The sequence below is a fragment of the Triturus cristatus genome, chromosome 8, assembly GCF_964204655.1.
Source record: "Triturus cristatus chromosome 8, aTriCri1.1, whole genome shotgun sequence".
NCBI classification, from domain to species: domain Eukaryota; kingdom Metazoa; phylum Chordata; class Amphibia; order Caudata; family Salamandridae; genus Triturus; species Triturus cristatus.
Genome location: NC_140591.1, coordinates 581066564 through 581092073, shown reverse-complemented (window position 1 = coordinate 581092073; position 25510 = coordinate 581066564).

The following is a 25510-nucleotide window of genomic DNA, read 5'->3' as shown; positions in this document are numbered from 1 at the left end:
GTGCAGAATGAGGTGATTTGCCAACCGCCGCGACAGCAGCAGGTTGTTGCCCAACAGTGTCAGGTGCCAAAGCCACCTTTTCCACAACACGTAAATCCTCAGAGATACAGTAATGAGACAGGATTCTACACCGAGGAACAGGTAAGAAAGCTGCCGCGCGCTAGTGCTGTTTCACAGTATTGGCTGCAACGCGAGCCAGAAGAGAGTTATTGACGGTGCCTAGGAGAGGAAGAGGAGTGTGTACTTGGTGCAACTCTAGAGGTAGACCAGACAGGACCCTTTGTGGATGGAAAGGTGAATGAAGAGAACATTACTTTCCTTGTAGATACTGGTGCTACTCGTTAAACTGTTAGATCAGCTGACGTTAAAAATCTTCCTCTCTCTGGTGAAACAGTCCAAGTAGTTGGGGTCTCAAATAAACAGATAAGAGCTTATCTTACAGATCCTGTAAAGGTTAAAATAGGAAAATTCACCGACATGCATCGATTTGTCGTGTGTGACACTAGCCCCATAAATCTGTTGGGGAGAGATTTGTTGTGCAAAATGAATTGCACTATTTTCTGTACCCCTGATGGCATAGCTTCTGAAACTCCGGATGAAGGCGTACTGTATAGAATGACAATGGCAAACTTAGAACCTGAAATCACTGAGGCTTTTGTTGTATTTGATCTGGAAGGGTTGCCTCAAGAGTTGAAGAAAACCGTAAAACCCGAAGTATGGGATTTCACAGGAGAGGATATTGGATTGATGAAAAGAGTAGATCCTGTGAAAATAATTGTAAAAGAAGGAGTAAATTATCCGAATATCCCTCAGTATAAACTAATACCAGAAATAATTGCAGGAGTAATGCCTGTAATTGACAGAATGATTGAACAAGAATTTCTGAGAGAAATAATGAGTAGTCCATGTAATTCTCTGATCATGGGTTTGAAAAAAACGAATGGGACTTTTAGGATAGTACAGGATTTGAGAAAAGTGAATAAAATTGTTGTTCCATGCTGTCCCATTGTACCGAACCCTTCGGTAATCCTATATCAGATTCACCATGATGCAGAATGGTACACAGTCGTTGACTTGTGTCATGCTTTCTTTTCTATCCCATTGCACCCTGATAGCCAACAAATGTTTGCATTCTGGTTCGGTGAGCCTATTTTGGCATGGTTCCGTATCCCTCAAGGGTATACAGAAAGTCCATCAGATTCTAAAGAAGTCCCTGGAAGATTTAAAATTGCCCGAAATTTCAGTGCTTGTGCAGTACATCGATGACCTATTGGTGGACACAGTTGCACTGTTAAATCATTTGGCTGCTGGAGGACTCAAAGTATCCCCATCGAAATTGCAGTTTTGTCACAAAGAAGTACAATACTTAGGTCATAAGATTGAAAAGGGTCTGAGAAAGGTGACTGTGGACAGGATAAGAATAATAAAAGGAATGAGAGCACCAATGACACAAAGAGAAGTCAGAATGTTTCTTGGGATGGTAGGATATTGTCGCCAGTGGATCAGCAACTTCTTGCTGATTGCAAAATCACTGGTACGCTTAACAAAAAGTGATGTAAAAGATCTCCTTGAGCTGAATAAAGAAGAGATGGAAGCTTTTAGACAATTGAGAGACAGCTTGTGTGAAGCACCAGCTCTTGGAATGCCTGATTACGAAAAGGAATTCAAGCTCTATTGCAGTGAAAGAAATGGATGTTCACTTTCTGTGTTGGTACAAAGGCATGGAAGATTGAGACGACCGTTTGCCTATTTTTCAGCGGTGTTAGATCCCGTAGCTGTAGCATTGCCTAGTTGTTTGAAAGCTGTGGTAGCCACGTGTAAAAGTTTGGAACAAAGTGAAGGAATTGTGATGGGATATCCTGTGAGAGTGTTTGTGCCCCATGATGTGGCAATCCTTTTGACAAGGAGCAAGACTCAGTTCATGACGCACAGTCGTCTGACCAAATATGAAAAGGTGATTTTGGGTGCTACAAATGTGCGTCGCGTAAGGTGCACTAATGTGAACCCATCGACATTACTACCTGGTGCTGTGAATGCGGAAGTTACGGATGATGTTGATCACGACTGTTTGGAAGTGCTTGATTTTTGCACCAAACCACATCCGGACATAAAAGATGTGCCTCTGAAAGAGAGTGACTATGTGATGTTTGTAGATGGGTCATGTTTGCAAACTGGAGAAGGGATTTTGAGTGCTGCATATTCTGTGTGTACTGTAGCGGCTGTGTTGGAAGCATCTTGTTTGAGAGGAGTACGATCTGCTCAAGTTGCGGAGTTGTTTGCACTGATTAGAGCATGCAAGTTGGAAAAGAATTTGCGAGTCACTGTGGTTACTGACAGTCAGTATGGGTTTGGAGTGGTGCATGACTTTGGGCAGATCAGGTCCCAAAGAGGTTTCTTGACGTCGAGTGGAACTCCAAGCAGAAATGGTTGGAAAATGACTTGAGGCGATACAGCCTAAACAAATTGCAGTTATAAAATATGCAGCACATACGAAGGGAACTGACGATGTGTCAGCCGGCAAAGAGTTTGCCAATAACATAGCACAATATTGTGCGTGAAATCAAAATTCCTTGAACCGTAATAGGGAGAGGGAAATGGAGTCATGTCCCTTGCTTTTTACTAACACTGTGAATACATGGGATGAAGTGAGGCAGTTACAGGAAGAGGCAGGGGAAGAGGAGAAGAAACAGTGGATAAAATCAGGATGTGCACCACGAGAGGCAGACAGAGTTTGGGTTTACCGTGATGGAAGACCAGTAATGCCTGATAGCATGATCTCTACCATGGCACGGATGTACCATGGGCAGGTTCACATAGGTAGGGATGCCATGATTAGACTTTTCAAACAGACCTGGTATAATGCAAAGTTGTGGCTTATAGCTGAGCGCCTTTGTCAGAGATGCCTTATATGCCAGCAATATAATCCAGGATGAAAAACTGTGGTGAGTTTGGGAACCATATGACGGGAGGGAGGTCCTTTCACTCGAATGCAGCTTGATTTCATTGAAATGTCCTCATGTAACAGGCTAAGATATGTACTGGTGATTGTCTGTCTCCTTTCACGTTGGGTGGAGGCTTACCCGACCAGAAGAAATGATGGAGTTACTGTAGCAAAACTCCTACTAAGAGAGTTCATTCCTAGGTTTGGTTTCCCAGTAACGATTGAGTCAGATAGAGGAACGCATTTCCAGAATGAAATTATAAAATTGATTTGTGAAGCATTGAATGTACAACAGAAACTGCATTGTGCCTAACGACCAGAAGGTTCTGGAGTGGTGGCACAGATAATTGGCACCATAAAAAACTGATTGGGAAAAATGTGTTTGGCCACAGGTCTAAAATGGCCAGATGTCTTGCCTCTGTTCTTCATGACAATTAGGTCAATTCCTGATAGGAGCACTGGTCTGAGTCCCCATGAAATTATCATGGACAGAGCAATGAGACATGTTTTCATTCCTGTCAACAAACTACTGCCTATATCTGATGACTTCGTCTTGGATTATTGGAAACGATTGGCTGATATGGTGCATTCTGTGTTTCATCAAGTTGGACCAGATGCGACCACTCTTGAAAAGAAGCCAGCTCATGACTTGAGTCCTGGAGATTGGGTACGCATCAAAGTACACAAAAGGAGAAATTGTCTGGTTCCACGCCGGGGGAAATCACGTCAAGTGATTCTGACCACAATGACTGCTGTGAAGTGTGCAAAAGTAAAGACTTGGATTCATGCCAGTCACACTCTTCGAGTCCCAAGACCTGCAGATCGATCTGAAGAAGAGCATCAGAAAGCGTCAGATACCAGCTCTGGATCAGAATCAGAAGAAGCAAGAACAAGACAAACCCCAGGAGCAGGAGAAGCGGATTGTAGTCAAATTGTGGGGCAAGAGAATATACCACTAAGAAGACGACTTGAAATTTCTGATACCAGTTCTGAATCAGAGACAGAACCAGTGGGAATACAGAAAAAAATAAATGAGAATACTGGAGAAACTGAACATGAAATCTTTGGTAAGGGAGTCCTGAGTACAAGCACAAGAGAAATTCTGCCTGAAATCATAGAAATTGAAGGTGAGGAATTAGATACAGAAAGTGAGGGTAAGATTATTGTGGAAGACCCCCGAGGAGGGGTAGGGACAACACACACCCAGGTAGAAAAAGGGACAGTTAGTCAGCAGGAAGGTTGCGTGGAAGAAACACGAGGAGGGATGAATGTAGATAGTGAACCTGAGGTCCCGAGGATAAAATCCAAAGAAAGTAAAAGCCAGACTGATACTGAATCTGAAGAAAGTGAAGAAGAAAACAAAGGGGGAAGAACTTTAAGGAAAAGAGCTTGGAAAACAGAGGGAGAAGGAAAAGGAACCAAATTAAAGAGGCCGTCAAAAGAAGATATTTGGCCCAACAAACTCAAAAGATTGAGATACCGATTAACCAGAATAAAATCTTCTAATGCTGAACAAGTGAATGAAGTGTCTAGTCAAGAGAAATCAGAAGACACTGATAAGAAACACTTGCAAGGAGCAAAGAGGATAAAGAAACCGAACCAGAAATACAAGTCACCGAAATGGACATATGTGGCACTTCCTGATATACAAGAGGAAGCAGATAGCCAAGGAAGTCTAGGAGTGACTGTGCAGGAAGTGGTCGAAGAAGAAGAAGATTCGGAAATCCTGAGAGTTATTTTGTCTGATATCAGAGAAGAAACGGATGATGAGGAAGTTCTGAACCAAGATTGTGAACTTAAAGACAAAGACGATTTATGCATGGATGGAAATGACAAAGAAAATCACAAGGAATTAAAGCACCGGACGAGACACATGACCAACAAAGAACCAAGTAGACAATCAAAGCCTTAGGTTTAGACAAAGGTAAATTGTTGAAGAAAAGAGGCTAAGTCAAAAGACACTGATCATTACCGAAATGGCAAACAGAGAAAATAGAAAACCTACATGTGGGTTTCTCCGAAAATGGTGTAAAATGTGTTTTTGTTGTACAGGATTACTAATGCTTGTCTGGATAATATTAGCAATAACAATTTCATTTAGAGTAACATTTGAAGACATAGAAAAACACACCGAAAACAGGACTTATAAGGGAAAGATTGATGAAAGTCAGGTTACAAAACTGGTAGATAGAACAGAACTTCACAAAGATAAATCTATAAATGATTTTTCTAATAATGTTTTTTCAAGGTTGCTGTACGAGTATGTAAAGACTATGGAGGTTAGGAACTGCTACGTCTGCATGCAGTTACCTGCATCAGTATCAGAAGGTGTCACTTATCATCACCTTCCTTTGACATATGGGATAACTTGTAGAGTCTTAGCTAGTTTGTTTTATAAAACAGAAAAATTAAAATACTATTCCACTAACGTAGATATTGTTTTCTCACAGATACCTGTAGTTCCTGAACTAAACAAGGTGATTCCTGGTAGAAATTTAGGTGAATTTTTTGTGCAAACAAGAGAGTTAACTTTAGAAGAAGTGTTTATGAATAATCTTACCTGTAGTTTGAGAAAAGAAGAGACAGTTTTTCTGGACATGGTAGAGGGAAGGACAGTTAAGATGCAAAGAAAAGTGTCTGGGGAAAGGATGGAAACAACTTTCTGGGATGTTGGATAGGAAAATCATTTAAAGGGAAAAAGAAATCCAGCAATGGCTTTAGATTGGCCCCAGAAAGGGAAATTGTGCATCAGTAGAGACACACTGTCTATGATACATATTTTGTAGGTGCAAGTGAATGCCATGACTTACATAAAATCATAGGAGGATGGGGATTTAAAGGAGGAAATGATCCGGTATTCCCTGGAATATATTACATCTGTGGGAACAGAGCTTATGATAGGTTTCCGGACCACTGGTATGGAACATGTTACCTAGGCCTGGTCTTCCCAAAAATATTTCATGTGGGAAGGGGAGAGGACGGTTTGCACGAAATAAGTAGGCAACTAATACGTAGCAGGAGGGAGAGTTGGTCAGAAATTATAGGTGATATTTTTGGAGCACTGATACCAGCAGTTGGAATATCTCTGAATGCGCATAAAATTAGAAAATTGTCTACAGTTGTGGATCGTTTATCATCCAGCACAGCTGGAGGGTTCTTAATGGTGAATACCGAAATGGTTGCCATGAGAGCTATGATTATGCAAAATCAACTTGCCCTTGACGTTATATTGGCCAAAGAGGGAGGAGTCTGTGGAATGATGAAAGTGCAATATTGTTGTACTTACATTCCTGATGAAAGTCAAAACCTAAAGAAGTACATTTAGAAAATAACTGATTTGCATGAGGAAATTGTTCCACTGGAGGTTGAAAGTGTTTGGGAGAAACTTGGTCAAAGTTTTTCTACTATTAAGAATTTACTAACAAAATTAGGTAGTTCTTTTGTGGGTAAAATACTGATACCTGTGACTTGTGTGATTATATTAGTGTTAATTTTGAGATTAGGATATGTGTGCATAAAAAGAAGAAAATTACAAAATAAGATAAAAAGAGAAATTAAGAAAAGAAAAGAGAAGGAAATAAGAGAAAAAGAGATAGAAGATATCGAATTAGAAGAGATGCAAGAAAACATGTACAAGAAAACAAAAGAGAATGATATGGGAAACACTAGGATGTAACCTAGCAAATGCAAGGGAACTGAGTAACCATTTCCGTAGAAAATTGTGAAAATTTAGTGATTAATGGTGATGTTAAAAATCACCAAAGGGGGGATTGATGGAGCAGGTAAAACAACATTTTGTACACCTCCTCTATTTTGTATGAAATTAATTACGTAATCATTCTAAATATTAATTCATACTTATTAGTTTGAAGTGAGACATTATTAACCAACCCTTACACCTTGATAAACACAAGATACATGTGGGACTAAAATGCTAATTGCATGGCAAAACAACTAAATTAATTAACTGTGGTACGCAAACTAACTTTAGATTGTGGCGAAATAGAGAATTGCATGTTTTATGTTGCTTTGTGATGGTTTGTGCTTTCAGTACTGCAGAATGGTGAGTATTATTGATTTAAATGTTTCTACAAGCTAGGAAAATACTAATATACATTGTGATTAGAATGGGATTAAACATTAGAATCTTTATTTCTATATTTTAATTACTGTTATGTCTGTTTTTGCTTAAGTTGGCATTCGGGCCTACTAGGCCGCAGTACTTAAAATGGAGGTCCTGTGCAGCCGCTGTCATGTGAGCGCGATGACTTCTGCGCAGAATCGGAAGGCTTTGGAGATCTCCAAGTGACCTCGGTCCCTGCAACATCATGTTCCTTGTCAAGGATAGGAGCATGGAGGGTTGCCAAGTGATGGACGCTGTGAACCACCAAGGGGACAATGGAAGACCTGTACAAGGATGCTTGCTAGTTATTACTTTCGGAACTTTCGCCTGGGAACCGAATTGATAAAATACATCTATGCCAAGTCTCATGGAAAACCAGTTGGTCCTGGGAAACTTTTAAGAAATTACAAGTTGACCCGGACTGTCAAATCGGAACAGTTTCTACCCCTAAATTGTTGCATGTTGAGCTGAAGTAAGAGGGAAAAGGGTATAGAAGACCCTCATCCGCCTGAGGGGGGGTTCACTGGGCTGTTCGTCTATGGCGTTGGGTCTACGTTGAGCTGATGAAGATTTCCTTGATTTACCTTGGGTTTCTTTGATTTTGGGAAGTTATTTCATCTGATGGTTTGAGTATTGCTGTGGGTCGGACATTTTATCTCGGAGATTGTAGCAGAGACTTTTAAAAATCCTCTGTGTGATCGGAGGGTCGCCAACATTTGATATTTGGTAACTATAAAACCCATTTCTAAAACTATGCTTATTTACCAAAGGTTCGATTTTCTCCCTGAAATAAACCGAATTATGTTATAATCTGTAGTGCCTAAATGCTAATGCAGAGCAAATTATAATTAGATAAACAAATTTGGATTAATCAGAAATTAATTTGTGATTCCTTAATTGAGTACCGAAATTAATCGAATGTTTCCTAGGCTTTAATTGTGTTTTAGCTGGTTCTAAATCACCATCAACCAGTCCAACTAATTGGTCCGTCGACCAAGTGGTGGAGTGCCTTCATGTTAAGGTCAGGATTCTATAGGTGCAGATGTATATAATGTATATTATGCAAACATATTTAATCCTGATAGATAATAAGGTACCCACATGCCCAGCGCTTTTTCTCCTGTGTACAGATTCAAGTGAGACGAGTGCATGTTGGTGTTATGGGCCCCACCAATGAATGAGTGTATGGATGAGTGATTGTGATGACGAGTCTGTGACATAGGGAGAATATGTCAATTTTCCCTTTTCCGCTGGAGCAGTATCAATCGGTATTCCAGAGATACAGCCTGGCAAGTCATTAACTGTATCCAAGAGCGGCCCTGCTCCCCCACACACGAAGCATTACTACTCGCACACTGTGCTTTAAATATCCGATCACTCAGTTCCGAAAGTACTGCCGAGTCCATACCGGCTCTTAGATTTTGTCTACCTGCCTAGCTCCACTCTCACATGGACACCCGGCAGGGTCCCCTGTGAGTTCATTCTTTTCACTATATTTACGGTGCCACTGCTTTTTCTCATTAGGCAGTGCAGCCCTCCCTTCAGGTGTCCCAACATTTCTAGGTCCTGAAGAGACCCTATATTCTAAACTGGGTCGAAACGCTGTGGACAGTTAAGAAAGGCGAACCATAACTCAGTACTCATGATTGTGTAAGTGCTGTGAATTACATTGTTTGAATCTTCCATGGTCACCGAAATGTTCTAAAAATTGAAACCTTGTACATATGTCACGTAATATGTCACCATTAGCTTAGGTTCATATGTTTTCTCACTGGGACACCTCTCACTATTGTTTAATGAGTATCTATTGTACATTATATTTTCAACGCCAAAAATGTATTTATGTATGTATTGTTTAATTTACTTCCTCACTATATAAACACATTTCCAAAATATCTAAATCCTCGATGTGTGTAGCCAGCTTTCTTTCTGACATCACCTCAACCCTGTACATTGCCATTGTGCATAACGTTATTAGAAAATTCTTTACCATTCCACAAGAGCCATTGTTTCCGTACTAGTTCACTTACCCAGGCTCCCTGTGAGTATGGTTCCTTTGTTCCCATCTAGGAGAAGTGAGCGCCTTAGCGTCCAACTCTTGCAGGGCTGCGGTCCTGGAGCCTGTAAGGTGATGATGACTGCTGAATAATCCAAGATGTGAGCTGGAAGATGCTCAATCTTTTTAATATTAGTTGCAAAGCATCTATCAACCAAAAAGTAGCCTAATCTTGAGAAGTGGTGGTATTTTTTACTATGGAAGTATACCCTCACACCTTTCCTCTCAGATGCCTCCAAACATCTAGTAAGTCTAGATCCTGTATCAGAGTTTTCAACACATTCCTCATTCTGGGAACAGGATCACTCTCCCTTTGCGTTGAACGATCCATCAAAGGATCCAACAGTACATTAATGTCCCCGCCCACAATCCCAGGTGCTGAAATATCCACCAATCTCAATTCCAATTCTATCATGTGCTGTGGTTCGTCCTCATTGGGTCCATAAAACCCGACACATATAAAATCACTATCCGCCCATCTCATTAGAGCTAGAACCTTTCTACCGGAACTGTCCGTACTCGATGATTTAAGCTCAATCCCACTGCCATTTCTAATTAAGATTGCAACCACCTTACAACATTGTGCTTAATCAGGGGCAATGACATTTTGGACCCAGCCACACCTGCCTAACAACTCCTTGCTCTCATTTGCTAGTAAGTGTGTCTCCTGTAAAATCATAATTTGTGCCTGACTGTCTTCTAAATACTTCAGCACTTTCCTCCGTCTGGGTTTAGACCTAAGACTATTCACTTTCCATGTGTGTATGTCAATACTTGGGATTTTGGCCAAAATACTTAAACTCATATTCCACCTCCTGCTTCATTACTGGCTTATTGAAACTCTCCCGCGTCGGAGGTTCTGAGGACTTTTTTTGTTTTTTTAACCCACTGCACCCCACCAGTGCCCACACCCCCCGCCACAATCCCACCCCACTCGCCTTAGCCAACCCCGGGGAACCCTTTCTCTCTTTTTAGGCATAACAATGCCTATGGGTGCACCACTGGGGGAATTCAAACTAATTCAGCAATATACAAGAGAGCAAACTATCCCAGTAGTCTAAAGTTGGTCATTTGGCAGTACCTCGTTTCTTTTTGATCCTATCAATAAGTGACTCAACATCTTCTACTCTCCGAAAATTGTACATTTGACTATGCCACATAATGCGCAGCATTGCGGGAAATTTTAACTGAACCTTCGCTCCCAACTTCCGTAGCTCCTCCAACTTGTTTCCTAGCTCCCATTGCCTCTGTTCTGTAGCTTTACTTAGGTCGGACCTAACTAGCAGTGAAAAGCCATCTACTAGGTATAGGCCGTTTTTTAGGGCCCCACTAAGAATCTCCTCTTTGATGGTATAAGAGAAGAAATTCACAAGGATCTTCCTAGGTTTGGCCCTTTGGGGGGTTGTGACGAAAAGGCTCTCTATACGCTCTTTGAACTTCATGCGCAAGATTGATATCTTCTTTGCCCTTCAAGATCGTATTCCGTAGCAACTTGATGATAAAAGCCTTCATATCCGACCCTTCCTCGGCTTCCGGGACGTTCAGAAATCTCAAGTTATTCCTTCGGGAATGATTCTCCACTCTCTCAATGTCTTCCCTTAGGATTTGGTTTTGCCTTGCTAACTTAGAGATCTCAGAAGCATTCTTCACCACATCCTGCTTTACAATGACCATCTCTTCCTCTAATTTCTTTGTATGAAGGGTTACGTCATCCAGTTTTTGGGTTAACTCCGAGCAGGATGCCCCTAACTGATTTGCTTCTGAGACCTCAAATCGATGCTTGATTTCATTTTTCACTCTCTGGCGACTCCCCCTCCTTGCCTCCCCCGCTTAGACTAAATGATTGTTTTAGCTCCTTGCGTTGATCCTGGAAATGTATCAGACGAAATAGGTGCAAAATTCGCCTTACCTCCAGTGTTCCTTGTCCTCAAAGTGTACCTGGAGGGAGCCTCACCTTCCTTGGTATTACCTGTCTCCATATGTGATGGCTGCCCTGCTCTCTCGAGCAGCTCTCCCCACTTCCACGCTCCTAATGTGTTCCTCCGGTCTCCAGCCGTCATCCTCACTTCCTCAGAGGGCTGCTGGCAGGCTCAACTTGTTCTGACTCTGCCCCCAGTCCTAGCGCCGGCCTACCAGGAACGTCAGAGCTCCACTGCTGCCTCCCTCCATCGCGTCCCTGGGGATCCGAGAATCGGCCCCCGGCTCCCAGCAAGCCCACCTGGCTCACATGTCTGCAACATTCTGCAGTGCAGTAAGTTTTAATTAATAATTTTCCTCTTGTGGCATCTCTCTTGCAGCTCTCTCCCAGTAGCACTTCCTCCCAATGGCGACCGCGGCCGTGAGCATCCAGCTCGCAGCCACCATGTTCCCCCCCTGTTGCCTTATTGCATGGCAGGATGAGTAGAGCCTGGGTCATTGAAGGAGTGCATGGGTAGTGACTGGCTGATTTTGTAAGTGCTTTCTTAATGCCTGGGTGATTGGAAGAGTGCATGGGTAATGCTTGACTGATTGCATTAGTTTATGGGTAATGCCTGGATGATTTTATGAGTGCATGGGTTGTGCCTGGTGATTGTAAGAGTGCAATGGTGGTGTGTGGTGATTTTATAAGGGCTTGGGTATTGGTGGAGTGATTGGATAAGTGCATGGCTACTGGCTGGGTGATTGGAGGACTGCATGGGTAGTGCACAGGTGATTTGAACAGTGCATGGGTAGTGCCTGGGTTATTGCATCAGTAGATGAGTAGTGCTTAGGTGATTGCAGGAGTACATTTGTACTGCCTGTGTGATTTTGTAAGTGCATGGGTATTGCTTGGGTGATTTTGTAAGTGCATGGGTAATGCCTGGGCGATTGCATGAGTTTATGGGTAATGCCTGGATGATTGCATGAGTGCCTGGGTAGTGGCTGGGTGATTTGCGGAGTGCAAGGATACTGCATGGTGATTTTATAAGTGCATGGGTAGTGACTGGGTGATTGGAGGAGTGCATGGCTACTGGCTGGGTAATGAAAGAAGTGAATGAGTAGTGTCTGGGTGATTAGAGGAGTGTATGGGTAGTGCACAGGTGATTGGAGCAGTGCATGGGTAGTGCCTGGGTTATTGCATGAGTGGATGAGTAGTGCCTGGGTGATTGAAAGAGTGCATGGGTAGCGCCTGGGTGATTTTGAAAGTGTTTGGTTACTGCCTGGGTGATTGCATGAGTGAACAGGTAATGTATGGCTGATTGGAAGAGTGCATGTGTAATGCTTGACTGATTACATTAGTTTATGGATAATTCCTGGATGAGTGCACAAGTGCATCAGTAGTGCCTGGGTGATTGTAAGAGTGCAAGGATAGTGTGTGGTGATTTTATAAGTGCTTGGGTATTGGCAGAGTGATTGGATAAGTGCATGGGTACTGGCTGGGTGATTCGAGGAGTGCATGGATAGCACATGGGTGATTGGAGCAGTTAATGGGTAGGGCCTAGGTTATTGCATGAGTAGATGAGTAGTGCCTGTGTGATTGCAGGAGTGTATCGGTAGTGTCTGGGTGATTTTGTAAGTGCATGAGTATTGAATGGGTGATTTTGTAAGTGCATAGGTAATGCCAGAGTAATTGCATGAGGTAACCTATAGGTGATAGGAAGAGTATAAGTGCTTGGGTATTGGCGGCGTGATTGGATAAGTGCATGGGTACTGGCTGGGTGATTCGAGGAGTGCATGGAACGTGTATGGGTGACTGGAGCAGTGCATGGTTAGTGCCTAGGTTATTGCATGAGCAGCTGAGTAGTGCCTGTGTGATTGCAGGAGTACATTTGTACTGCCTGTATGATTTTGTAAGTGCATGGGCATTGCTTGGGTGATTTTGTAAGTGTATGGGTAATGCCTGGATGATTGCATGAGTGCATGGGTAGTGCCTGGGTGATTGCATGAGTGCATGGGTAATGCCTGGGTGATTGGAGCAGTGCATGGGTAGTGCCTGGGTTATTGCATGAGCGGATGAGTAGTGCCTGTGTGATTGTAAGAGTGCATCGGTAGTGTCTGGGTGATTTTGTAAGTGCATGAGTATTGAATGAGTGATTTTGTAAGTGCATAGGTAATGCCTGGGTGATCACATGAGTGCAGAGGTAATGTATGTGTGATAGGAAGAGTGTATGGGTAGTGCCTGACTGATTGCATGAGTTTATGGCTAATGGCTGGATAATTGCATGAGTTTATGGGTTGTGCCTGGGTGATTGCAGGAGTGCAAGGGTATTGCGTGGTGATTTTATTAGAGCATGGATAGTGGCTAAGTAATTAGAAGAGAGCATGGCTAATGGTTTGGTAATTGAAGGAGTGGTAATGCCTGGGTTATTACATGAGTGGTTATTGCATGAGTGGATGAGTAGTGCTTTGGTGATTGGATGAGTGCAATGGAAATACCTGGGTAATTTTGTAAGTGCATAGTTATTGAATGGGTGGTTTTGTAAATGCATAGGTAATGCCAGAGTAATTGTATGACCGCAGAGGTAATGTATGGGTGATTGGAAGAGTGTACAGGTAATGCCTGAGTGATTGCATGAGTTTTGGGGTAATGCCTGGATAATTGCATGAGTGCGTGGGTTGTGCCTGGGTGATTGCAAGAGTGCAAAGGTAGTGCATGGTGATTTTATAAGTGCATGGATAGTGGCAGAGTGATTGTAGGAGTGCATAGCTACTGACTGGGTAATTGAAGGAGTGAATGAGTAGTGTCTGGGTGATTAGAGGAGTGCATGGGTAGTGCATGGCTGATTGGAAGAGTGCAGGGGTATTGTTTGGGTTATTACATGAGTGGATAAGTAGTGCATGGGTGATTGGAGGAGTGCATTGGAAATGGCTGGGTGATTTCACAGGTGCATAGGTATTGTTTGGATGATTTTGTAAGTACATAGGTAATACCTGGGTGATTGCATGAGTGCGTGATTACTGCTTGGGGGATTCCATAAGTGGAGTCGTAATGTCTGGATGATTGAAGGAGTGCATAGGTAATACTTGGATGATTTCAAGACTGTAGAAGTAATGTCTGGGTGATTGCAGGAGTGTATGGGTACTGCCAGAGTGATTCAAGGTATGGATTGGTAATGCCTAGGTGATTTTGTAACTACATAGGGTATGCTTCATTGAGTGAATGAGTGCATGGGTTCTGCTGAGGTGATTTGAGGAGTGAGATGATTGAGTTTGAAAAAGTGAATGACTGCAATAAAAGTGACTGTAAATATTAATTCATAATAGTATGCTTATTACAATATTACATCTTAGTTTCTTTATTGAAGTAGAAATCAAACTCATTCAAACTATTTTACTGTTGTTTCATTATAAACTAAATTTAAAATATTTTCAAACTTTAGTATTACTTTCTAGTTTTAAGAACACAACATCATTTTAGAATTACATAACAGATTCAGTATCTCTTTTTTGCTGTTTTCATATTCTATTGAATTTCACTATACACAGTGATTTCAATGTTGATCATCATATAACAGCGGGGGGGGGGATACAATTAATCATATTGTTAAAACCAAAATCTGCATTGAAAACATTTACAACAAATTCAACTATATGTTAACCTATGTACAGTTTGTAAATGACATTATTCAACTACAGTAAATCATTTATTACTCTAAAGTACAATTTTTTAAATATACACTTTCATATACATTGCATACAATATAAAGATCAAATATATCAACTACTTCCTTCAAACACAATTTTGCAAATGGATTAATTAATAGCAGAATCAATAATCCAAATACTAATTGTTCACATCTTCCCAATAGGCTGAATGATGTTTTCAAAACTTTGGCTTCAAAAATATCAGCTATGAATCTCGCAATTCAAAAGGCAACCTACATTTGAATTCCATATGTGCATCATTGCAATGTGTCCATCCTTTATTGCACTTTAAGTACACAGTATAGTGCCCAGATGTAGTAGTAGGTCCATCATGGAAAATAATTGCCACAGCTATAAAAGTTCTTCCTGAAATTGATAGTTGACTTGCCACTCAAATGTTAAATTTGGTTTCCAATTTTCTTCTATCTGCTCTAGAATGTTGTAGCATTGAAATGACATATTTTCCAAATCTTTCTATATTTAATGTTGACAACATTTCTGATTTACAATGAAGCATGTCATATCTTGATTAGCTGTTTTTACTAATGTGTTAAAAGACACTGATTTGCAATCTAGTATGGTCAAATATATGAATCGTTCAGTGTCTATTTCAGTGGTAGAAGAAAATGAACACTCTTCACATTTATAATCCTATCTGTAACTTAGTCTGAACAAATTTTCTATTTCTATTGCTTCATCTTCCAATACTGCAAGCATAAACATAAGAAATTTGTGTGCATCTTGTTGTACATTAAGTGTAACTTACAAAGAACCAGTCCATATATCCAAAAGATGCCGAATGCCAGAAGCAGTATGGATTTTAGTTCTATCAGTTACCAAGTTTTGAAAAATATAATGAAATAAAGAACAAAATATTTTTTCTCAATTTTCCATAATTTTGTGATGAATATCTTCTAGATAAAAGACAACATTCACAATTACATTAGCATAGCAGTTGATACCTGAACCATTTTCTAACTGATATTCTACAATATCATCAACACTGTCCATTTTCATTTTCTTTGCAGTGTCATCATTCTCTTGAATTGTTTTCTTTTTTTGAATTTCAGTAGAATGTTTGTCATATTTCCATTTTGGGCACACTACACGTTTTTCATATACAGAATATTCACCTAAGTTAGGTGCATATAGTCTTCTTAACTGATTATACTCCCTCAGACATTTTGCATCAGCACTAACCTTTTTCTCATCAAAATCAATCAAATACAAACCAGATAATGTTATTACTCGAGACAATGCAATATATGCCATGACCTCTTCAAACACTGTACTTCCAATACTTACCAAAGCATTATATCTACTTAAACCTTGAGATTTAGGAATGGTTACAGCATATGCTAAAGAAAGAGGAAACTGTTTTCTACGAACATACACGTCTTTTACAAGCAAAAAACGAACAGTACAATGTCCAATCTGTTTTACGTCTTCAATCTTATCAAATTTAATCTCCAAAAATTCAATTCCATCTCTGTTCTGAAAATTTACAAAATCAATAACTTTTCCCATTGCTCCATTTACGAAACCATTTTCTATATCCAAATTACGCCTTAATATTACCCTCCAGTTTACACATAAATATAAAGTCTTTTCTAAACCAGCAGTCTTAGATACAGACTTTTCCAAAGTATCTAATTTTGAATGTCATTTCTCTGAGAGAAGAATAGTAACTCCTTTGTGTTCCGTTTTATCAATGGCTTCCATTTTCACTATTGGTTGTTTCTCAAGTTTCAAAAGTTCTTGATTGAATGTAGGAAACCTTTGAAGTGTTTGCATAAGGCAAACTATAAACTTCTTTTCTCCCATTTTTTTGTACATTATTTCAAGTGCAATATTTTCATTTGGAAACAAGTTTGTTAGTAGCCGACTTTGTAAAGCTTATTTTTTGACAAAACACCAATTCTAGTATCTGGAGGAATGTTTCCATAATGTTCATCAATTGCTTGTCGCATATTCTTAATAAGTTCTTTATATTCAAAAAGAGACCAAATGTTCACATTTCCAATACTTCCCAAAGAATTTTTAGTGTCTTCATGGACAAGTGTTTTAAAAACTGGTTGTCCTGTCACAACCTTTTCCTGTTCTAGCTTGCCCACTGATATACATTTGAATAGGTTTAAATGATGTGCATTGGCAATCTTTTTTTCATGCAGTAAACCATTGCTGTATCTGTTGTGTCAATTGCTGAAATATTTTTTTCTGTTCAATATTTAGTTGTTCTTTTAACTTTTCCAACTCAACAATATCCTGTTGTGCTTGTTGGATTGCCGTTTCTACTTCACTCATGGCTATTGCTGCTTCATTTTCAAGAATTGGTTGTCCTAGTTGATCTTGACTTAGTGGAGCAGAACGTTGACTATCTTGAGAACTGTCTCTAGCTATTTCAGCTGCAATAGTAGTTTCTTGTTCAATCTCTTCATTCAACATTTGCAGATCACTTGGAAAAATTGTACATTCAATGCTATCTTTACATGCATTAAAAGAATCTCCATAGCAGTCAAAATCTCCGAGTAATTCCATTTCAGTACACCAAGGCTTGAAGAGTTGAAGAAGTGCTAAATAGGAAAATTCCCTTTGATCTGGAGTATCACAACTGAGTTTACTGTGATTAACAAGATTTCCTTTGGCATGTTTTACCAAGCATCCATCACATCCAATTCCTGCATATTTTTCTTCATTTATATTTTCTGCAACATTTCTCTTAAAGCTGTTATGTTGCAGTACTTCATAGAGACATATGTTTTCCATATGTGGACTTCTTTTAGGATAGTACGTATCCAGCATATTTGTTTTAACAATATCTGTACTTTCTGGTTCATTCAATGCTAAGTATTCAATTTCTTGTACATATTTCAATACTTGATTGTGTGTTGCAGTAAGACCTATACTTACCCAAATGATTTCTCTTGACTTTGAATATAAACTTGCAGAGGTCAACCGATCCGAACATTCGTAGGGTCCAATCTCTCGATGGGAAAGAATCTTCAAACTAAAGCTGTACAATTTGTTACTAACAGTCTTCTCTTGTGAAATTTCTTCCCATATTTCTTTCAACTCTGTCTATTCAGATTTGGTTATATATGATGTAACATAGCGAGCAACAGCAATCGAATTACCTGCAACATACTGGATATCCATATTTGTATTCCACATCATCAAAATCACTGGATTGTAGTCAATAATATATTTTGAAACTTCAGTTCCCTTTATGTTGTAAGTATACTTTGGAGATTTCTGAGTTACAACATGAAACTGTTCACTCTTCCTTTTGAAATTACTGGATGTGGAAATCCAAAACGACATTTTGTATAAAATGTTCCCTTTGACTTGTATTTTCGTCGACAGTATTTACAACATCGATGACTTTGAAACCGTAAAACTTGTTGTCTCAGGCTGTTTTCTCCTCCATCTTTTGGTATGGCACAGGTAACATATTCTTCAATTAAAGACAAAACACTTTCATCAGTTCCAAACTTTGGTGCATTCTTGATCCATAACAGCATGTGAATATGAGGTGCACCTCAGGCTTGGTACTCCTTTCTCCAAAAGAAATCAATAACTTCTCCAAGAGGTGGATTATTTTTTATTGCAGATGAAAGACATCATAGCTTGAAACCTATGATTAAAATATCTGCACACATTTATAGGATGCAAGGAACATATTTCTCCAGCTGTTTTTAATTCAATGTTTTTTACATTTGAATTTGCTTCTCGTAGAAATTCAAGTAAATTGTCCCATGCGTACTCAGCACAGCTAAGCGTAACAAACCATGTAGGGGTTCTAAAGTTCCTTAACATGCATTTTAATTCTCCATGACGACAATACCAATACTCATTAGTACCACGTTGACCCGCCATCAAATTAATTGACTGAGATTCTAAATGATCGTCTCTTTGTTGAACTTTGTCAAAACATTCCTTTGCAGAAAGATGTCTAAGATGAACTCCTATTTTTAATATGTGGTTCACTGCATATGAAAGTCCAGACAAGTCACTTTCAAACAGAAGATGAAATAAATATGGAACACACTGTTGAAATCTTAGATCTTCCGAATACAATCTTGTTGAATGGTATTCTGAAGCTGGAATCTGTACTGGTCGTTCATTATATCATCCACCTTTTCCAGTGGCGAAGAGCTGTGGAAAACAATGGGCTTCTAAACTTAATTCCTAAACACTTATTGGAGTTCCCATTGCTTTCTTCACTTGGAATAATTCAATAGTATTTTCAATCACTTCTTTTGAATGTAAAGGATGAATACTATAATGTTCATAAGTTTCTTCACTACTGGATTTGTCAACTTTTTTGATTTGGTCTGTTGAAATTTCTCTATCATCTTCAAAAGATATTTCTGGTTCTTCAAGATATACATTTTTATATTAAATATTGTTTTCTAACTTTTGCCATATTTTCCTACTCTTTGTAGGTACACCATTAACTAGAATGACTACAGGTTCACTTTCCTCTCTCTCTATACCAACAGTTTCAATATTTTTCTTAAAATCTAACGGTAAATATACAACTCTTCCTTTTAAAGCTCTTAGTAAAACTGTTGGATGCTGCTTACCTGTTTTAGGCTCCATACGAACTATAGCCTGAAACAGGTGCACAGATTGAATAAGAATAGACTCATACGTATTTAGATGTACCAGTTCTGGAGGAATAGCTACCAACTCTAGGTTATTATGTACAGCTCGAGCTGGCATTTTGTTCTCTTCTAGTTTGCTGCAACAATATTTACAAATACGTTGATCACTGCCCACGACCTTCCACCCACAAATAGGCACCAAATTGCTTCCACTTATAATTGTTTTCCTTTTCACTTTTTAAATACACATCAACATTCCTAGTTTGACTCCTATAGTGAGTACGTCAACAACAAATACAAACATAGTTTGGTTTTTCCCCCAAAATTACCTTAAACTTTGTAATTTCTTCGACAAACTTCTCAGTAGTACTATCTTCCACCTCTTCGTCAACACCTACACTTATCAAACTCTCACTTTCTATACACTCCACTTCAAGACCAAAGAGCAGTGTTTATTTTACTTAAAAAGAATGCAGTACTTTTACGTAGTACCATCTTCTTACTAACTTCTGCATTGCAGAGTGATGTACTGCTAACATTCTCAGATGATGAAAAGTACTTTGACACACTTTTCTAGAAAGACAAGCCAGAGAATGACCCTGCAACCCAGTATTTTTCTCACTTTACAAGGATCTAGTCCTTGCAACATCTTAATCTTCTGTGTAACACTTTTTTTTACTATCCTCTCGTAATTTTTTTGTAAAATATCAATAGATTCCTGTTGTATACTACAAATACTACTACAACTCCATGCATACACTGGAGCTTGATAACATCTCCCTTGAATTTCTTCAGCTATTACTTCTTCCACATTTCTAGCAACAATCTTTTCTTTTTCAATTGGACTACCATTTTTTACCTCAAAAGAATGACCACTTGCATCAACTGCGTGAACTAATATATTTTGTTGAAAATAGCTTTCTTCATTAAAAAAGGTTCTGAACTAGAAGTGTGCTTCCATTCACCCAAATGTTTTTAGCAAAAGTAAGTTTTATTAACCAGTCTATTTCTTTTACTTTTCTCCTTCATAAACTGCATTGTTTTATTCAACATCTTCATTATTTTTAATACTAATATAAACAATATTCTTTTCAATTCAAAAGCCTTTTCGACTATACTTTCATTATATTTCTTGCAATCTTTCAATACATTTTGTAGTACTCTACTTTTATACATTCGTTTCCTAATGTCCTTATATTGTTTCATCCTTCTTTCAACATAGATTGCTTCTCATAACCTGATTTTCTAATAATTTGTCCTTTTTTCATTTCATTCTTCTTGGTTCTACAACTTTTCTTTCTATTTTCCACATTTTCAAAATTAATTCCAGTCCTTAAAAGTGTTTTAACAAATTCTTTAGTTCTCATACCAGAAGACTTTTTCTTCAATGTCACATGTTGTACTTCATCTAATTTCTGCTTTTCTCTATCCTTTAAATAGTATTTTTTTTGTTCTCTTTTGCGCTTTTCTTGTCATACTGAATCTTTCTTAATAATAATGGAGAATATCTAAAAAATAAAAATGTTTTAAAGTACATGAGTACTGGCTGAGTGTTTACATAAGTACAAGGGTAGTGCCTCCGTGATTGAAGGAGTGCAATGGTAGTGCCTGAGAGATTACAGTGTGTTTTTATAACTGCATGAGTGTTGGGCCTAGCCAAATATAAAGCAGCAGACTATTACATGACTCAACTATAACTCTCCCCATATTGTTAAAAGCATGCGTACATATGTCTCTACCTTTTCAAATCATCATAAAATCTAAAAGAAATATGTAAACAATATTTCTAAAATATAGTGAAACCTAGGAACTGAGATATGTAATAGATCTGCCTGAGTGATTCCAAAACTCCATGGGTAGTGCGTGGGTGATTGTATGAGTGCAAGGGTAGGCGCTGAATAATTGCAGGAAAAGATGGATAGTGACTGGCTAATTGCATGAGTGCAAACATACACATTGAGTGCATGGATACGTGTATAAATAGCACCTGAAGGCATAGACGAGTCAATGAGTACTGCCTAGGTGAATAGATGAATGCTACAGAAGGGCATGGGTGATTTGATGACTGCAAGGGTAGTGTGTGGGTTATTACATGACTGCATAGGTACGGCCTACATGATTGCATGACTGTAGGGGTAATACATAACTAGAGCCTTGGTGATTGCATGCCTGCAAAGGTAATATCTGGGGGATTACTGCAATACATAGAAAGAAAGTGAGTACTGTCTGGGGGATTACAGAAGTACTAAGGTACTGCCTGACTAATTACAGGAGTGCAAAGGTAGTGCCTGGGTGATTTTATAAGTGTATGAGCAAGTAGACATATATCTCAGTCACAACACCATGCACAGCTCAAAACTTCACAGAGTACACTTCAATTCAAGTCAAACAGACACTGAAAATGATGCAGTATATATGCAATATAACTTTTCTCACATCATACTAATTAGTCTAATAAGTAACATCCCTACAAACATCTCAAGCCACACTTTTAGGCTACTGCTTAACCATTGTACAACTACTTATAATAATACACCTACCCAAATACAAAGTAGGAACCCTTCACATATCTTTAGTAAAAGTCTCACCATATTAATTAAACCATACATAAATAGGTCTGTACCATAACACTATACAAACCTTAACAATTCACAGAACAAACTTCCAATTTCAAGCAAACATCAAAAATTATGCAGCATACTTCAACTGTACCTGTCTAGAAACTTGAAAAAAGAAACCTAATTAATAACACCTTATCCCAGCATCTTTTACACCACACTTTTGTGCTGCATCTCCACCATTCTACTAATACTCACAGGGGAACATTCTCAAGAACGTGTGATAACTATCGCAAAAGTAGCTTAACGCAACTCTTCACATCGCAGTCTATCGCGGGAAAATAACACTGTGCTAACGTGGTACTCCCAACATGGCGGCACCATGCAATAGACCCACCACAATGCAACAAATGAACGCATTAAAATCAACGCGATGCCGCAAAAATGCGAAACACCAATGTGAAAAAGGCGGCGATGACGCAAATCGTGATACAGAAATCAGCGAAAACCAGCCACAGGCCTGCAATCCCCACGCGACATGCGGGAAAATGCACTACAAAAGTTGAAAAAATAAACACATACAAAAGCCAAACAACAGTGAAGCACAATGGAGTCAGCTGGAGCAGGTGCAGAGGACATCCAGAACACCACAAGCCCCCCGGAGGATCAGCCTGGGACCTCGGGGTCAGGGAAGGGCAAGGAGAAGAAGAGTAGGAAGAAAAGGTTCAGTCCACAGGAAAACAGGATCCTGATAACGGAGGTGATAGAACACCATCAACTACTGTTCATCACCTCCACTGTGTCACTGGGAACTAAAAATGGAATATGGCAGACCATCGTGGACAAGGGGAATGCAGTCAGAGTGTTGAAGAGGACAATGGAAGAGGTCAAGAGGAGCTGGAATGATGGCAAGCGCAACACCAAGCAGAAACTCGCAAACAACCAGAAGGCAGCAATGCAGACTGGAGGTGGGAGTCCAGCGCCACAGGAGGAGCTAGACGAGATGGAGGAAATGGTGTCCACAGTCATCAGTGGGGAGACGGTGGCAGGAGTTAGGGGACCGGACACTGCTCAACATGACCAGACACAACAACAACAGGGTGAGTAACGACCAGGGACTGGGGGAGACGGGGGAGATGGGCACAATGGTACACATGCAGAAGTAAGCATAGCACAGCTGAAGACAAACCATGCCCCAGACCCACAACTCACACCAAGAGACCAATGCATCCAAGTATGCAACATCTCAGCACTGTATAAGCACAGAAGTCAGAGGCACACCGCTTGTAAGGGATAAGGGGTAGTCAAATCAGAGTTGCAGGGGCGACTCATCCAAAATGCTGAACACACACACATTACATGCAGAGCACATCGACATCGACAACGATGTGGCACAATCCGTAACACGTCCACCACAGAACAGAGGACACAACTGGTGTCGCTTGTGTGCAGAAACTGGCCAATCACATGTGGCATAGCAGGGAAATGTGAGTTGACAATGTATAAGTACAAACACACATCCGTGATGTTGTCGGAACGTCCACTGTCCCGCACCATATAGGCAGCTCCCCACAAACAGTCACAATGTACACTGTCATGCAGTCTGAATGTAAACATGTACAAAGCTCAACATACATGTGAACACAATGTCAAACTGCATCTCCCCTTCACATTGCAGAGGGAAATTCAACACCTCCTGCAGAGCAGTCCCAACCTCTCTTCTCTGATGAGAAAGAGGACCACAACACCTTTGACACCGACGCCCTCCAACAGCTCATGGACAGCCTCCGCAGCCCACTTCCAAGGAGCAGGGCAGCCCAGCTGCTACGAGGAGAACCCACCCCCTGCACAGAAAACACAGCAGGCAGCACCCACCACTACAGATGCCTCCCAGGATGCCCACATTGAACACATGGCCTTCCAATGCCGTGTGTTGGGGTGCCAGGAGAAGCTGGCTGAACAGGTGCAGGTGGGGTTCAACCACATGGCAGACAAACTAGACGCCATATGTGGGTGTCTAAGTCCCATCAGGGTCCACTCACAGTCGCTAACGGATGCCGACAGTCCACTCCATGCCCTCCAATGAACCATGGCTGACATCGCCAGAGTCCTGACTCTGCGACAAGAATGACTGTTTAGTCAGAGTGGCTCCAGCGAGCTCGCCCAGGAGTTGGGACTCATGCGGAGGCTCATGGAGAACATGGAGCGGACACAGGCGGAAAGATTGGCTGCCATGGCTGTGCACGAGCGAGAGGTAGCTGGGTCCCTCATTGCCATAAAGACCCTCCTCATGGCATTGCTGCCACAAGGACTGGCGATGATGCATGCTGCTGCTACCACTCCATCCACATCCCTGGCCCCTGATGTGTCAGTGCCACACAGTGCTGGAAACAGAACACCACCACCCACATGTGAGGCACCTGAAACAGCAGAGGACAAAGATGCGAATGAATCTTCCCCCGTTGTCAGAAGGAAGCAGTAGCATTCATCTCTGCCATATGGCCTGTTTCTGATTAGTTCTGCACTCTGCATCATCACCTTCCACTGTCCCCCGATGCACTCTGCAACACCCACCTTGGACCTCGACATGGACTCCTCCTCTTCTGATGTACTTGTCATTCCCTGAAGGACTCTGGCTGGCCCTCCATGGGCTGTCAATGTGGCATGGGGTTTGCATGGCCCTGTACTGCTCCAGCTACGACACTCCATTGAATGTGCATTAAACATTCCTTGTCACACCGATGTGTCATGTCTATGATCTTGCAAGTGTGGAGGTATGGATGAATGTAGGGTCAATGATTCCCCCTTATGTCCATGTTGCTCATGTTGTGGGACTTGGGTCACAGGGTGACACGTTGCCGATTGCATTCCGGGTGGTGCCGACAGTTAAACGGAGACACATGCATTAGGTACTTCCCTGTCCAGCCCAGAACGGAAGCACGTCCAGAGCCCCGGGGTCATTGTTCACATCCTTACACTGGACTGGCATGGTCCAGGCCAGCCCACTCCGCTGATGCTCACATGGGGGACAACAATGCTACATGTCCCAGATCTTCCCTGTAGGGATCTGCTGCTCACAGGCCTAGATGTCAGCATGCCACAGCCACTCCCTCACGGCTGGTTCACACCCACACCACACCCATTCAGCACCGGCGTCACAGGACATGTGACCCTGCCAATAAAAAGGGCCTGGCGCACGTGCTGGATGCCATTTCCAATCTGTCACTTGGTTTCTCCGTGTGGGTATCCTTTCTGCCTGAGGGCCTAGGACCCTACCACAGCACATTGCACAGTACCGGGGGTGACACGATAGCATCCGCACCATGGGACTCAATCATAAAGGGTCCATAGCTTGCTGCGCACAGACTTGGTGGCACCGGATAAACTGCGGCAGGCACAGGCACACCGCCACGGGACGGTGTCTTTTGGTGCACTGAGGTAGGGGCACCGTAAGTGCTGAGCGGGTGTGCAGCCTGCGATGATGCACCGTCCAGGCGGTCCGGAATGGTGGCATTGGTGTGAGCCCTGCTGGACCGCAGTGCAGGAATGAGCCAGCAGGCAGTGCGGGCCTAATGCCAAGTGGCATCGCCTCGCAGTTCACAGAGTTAGTGGCACCTCCAG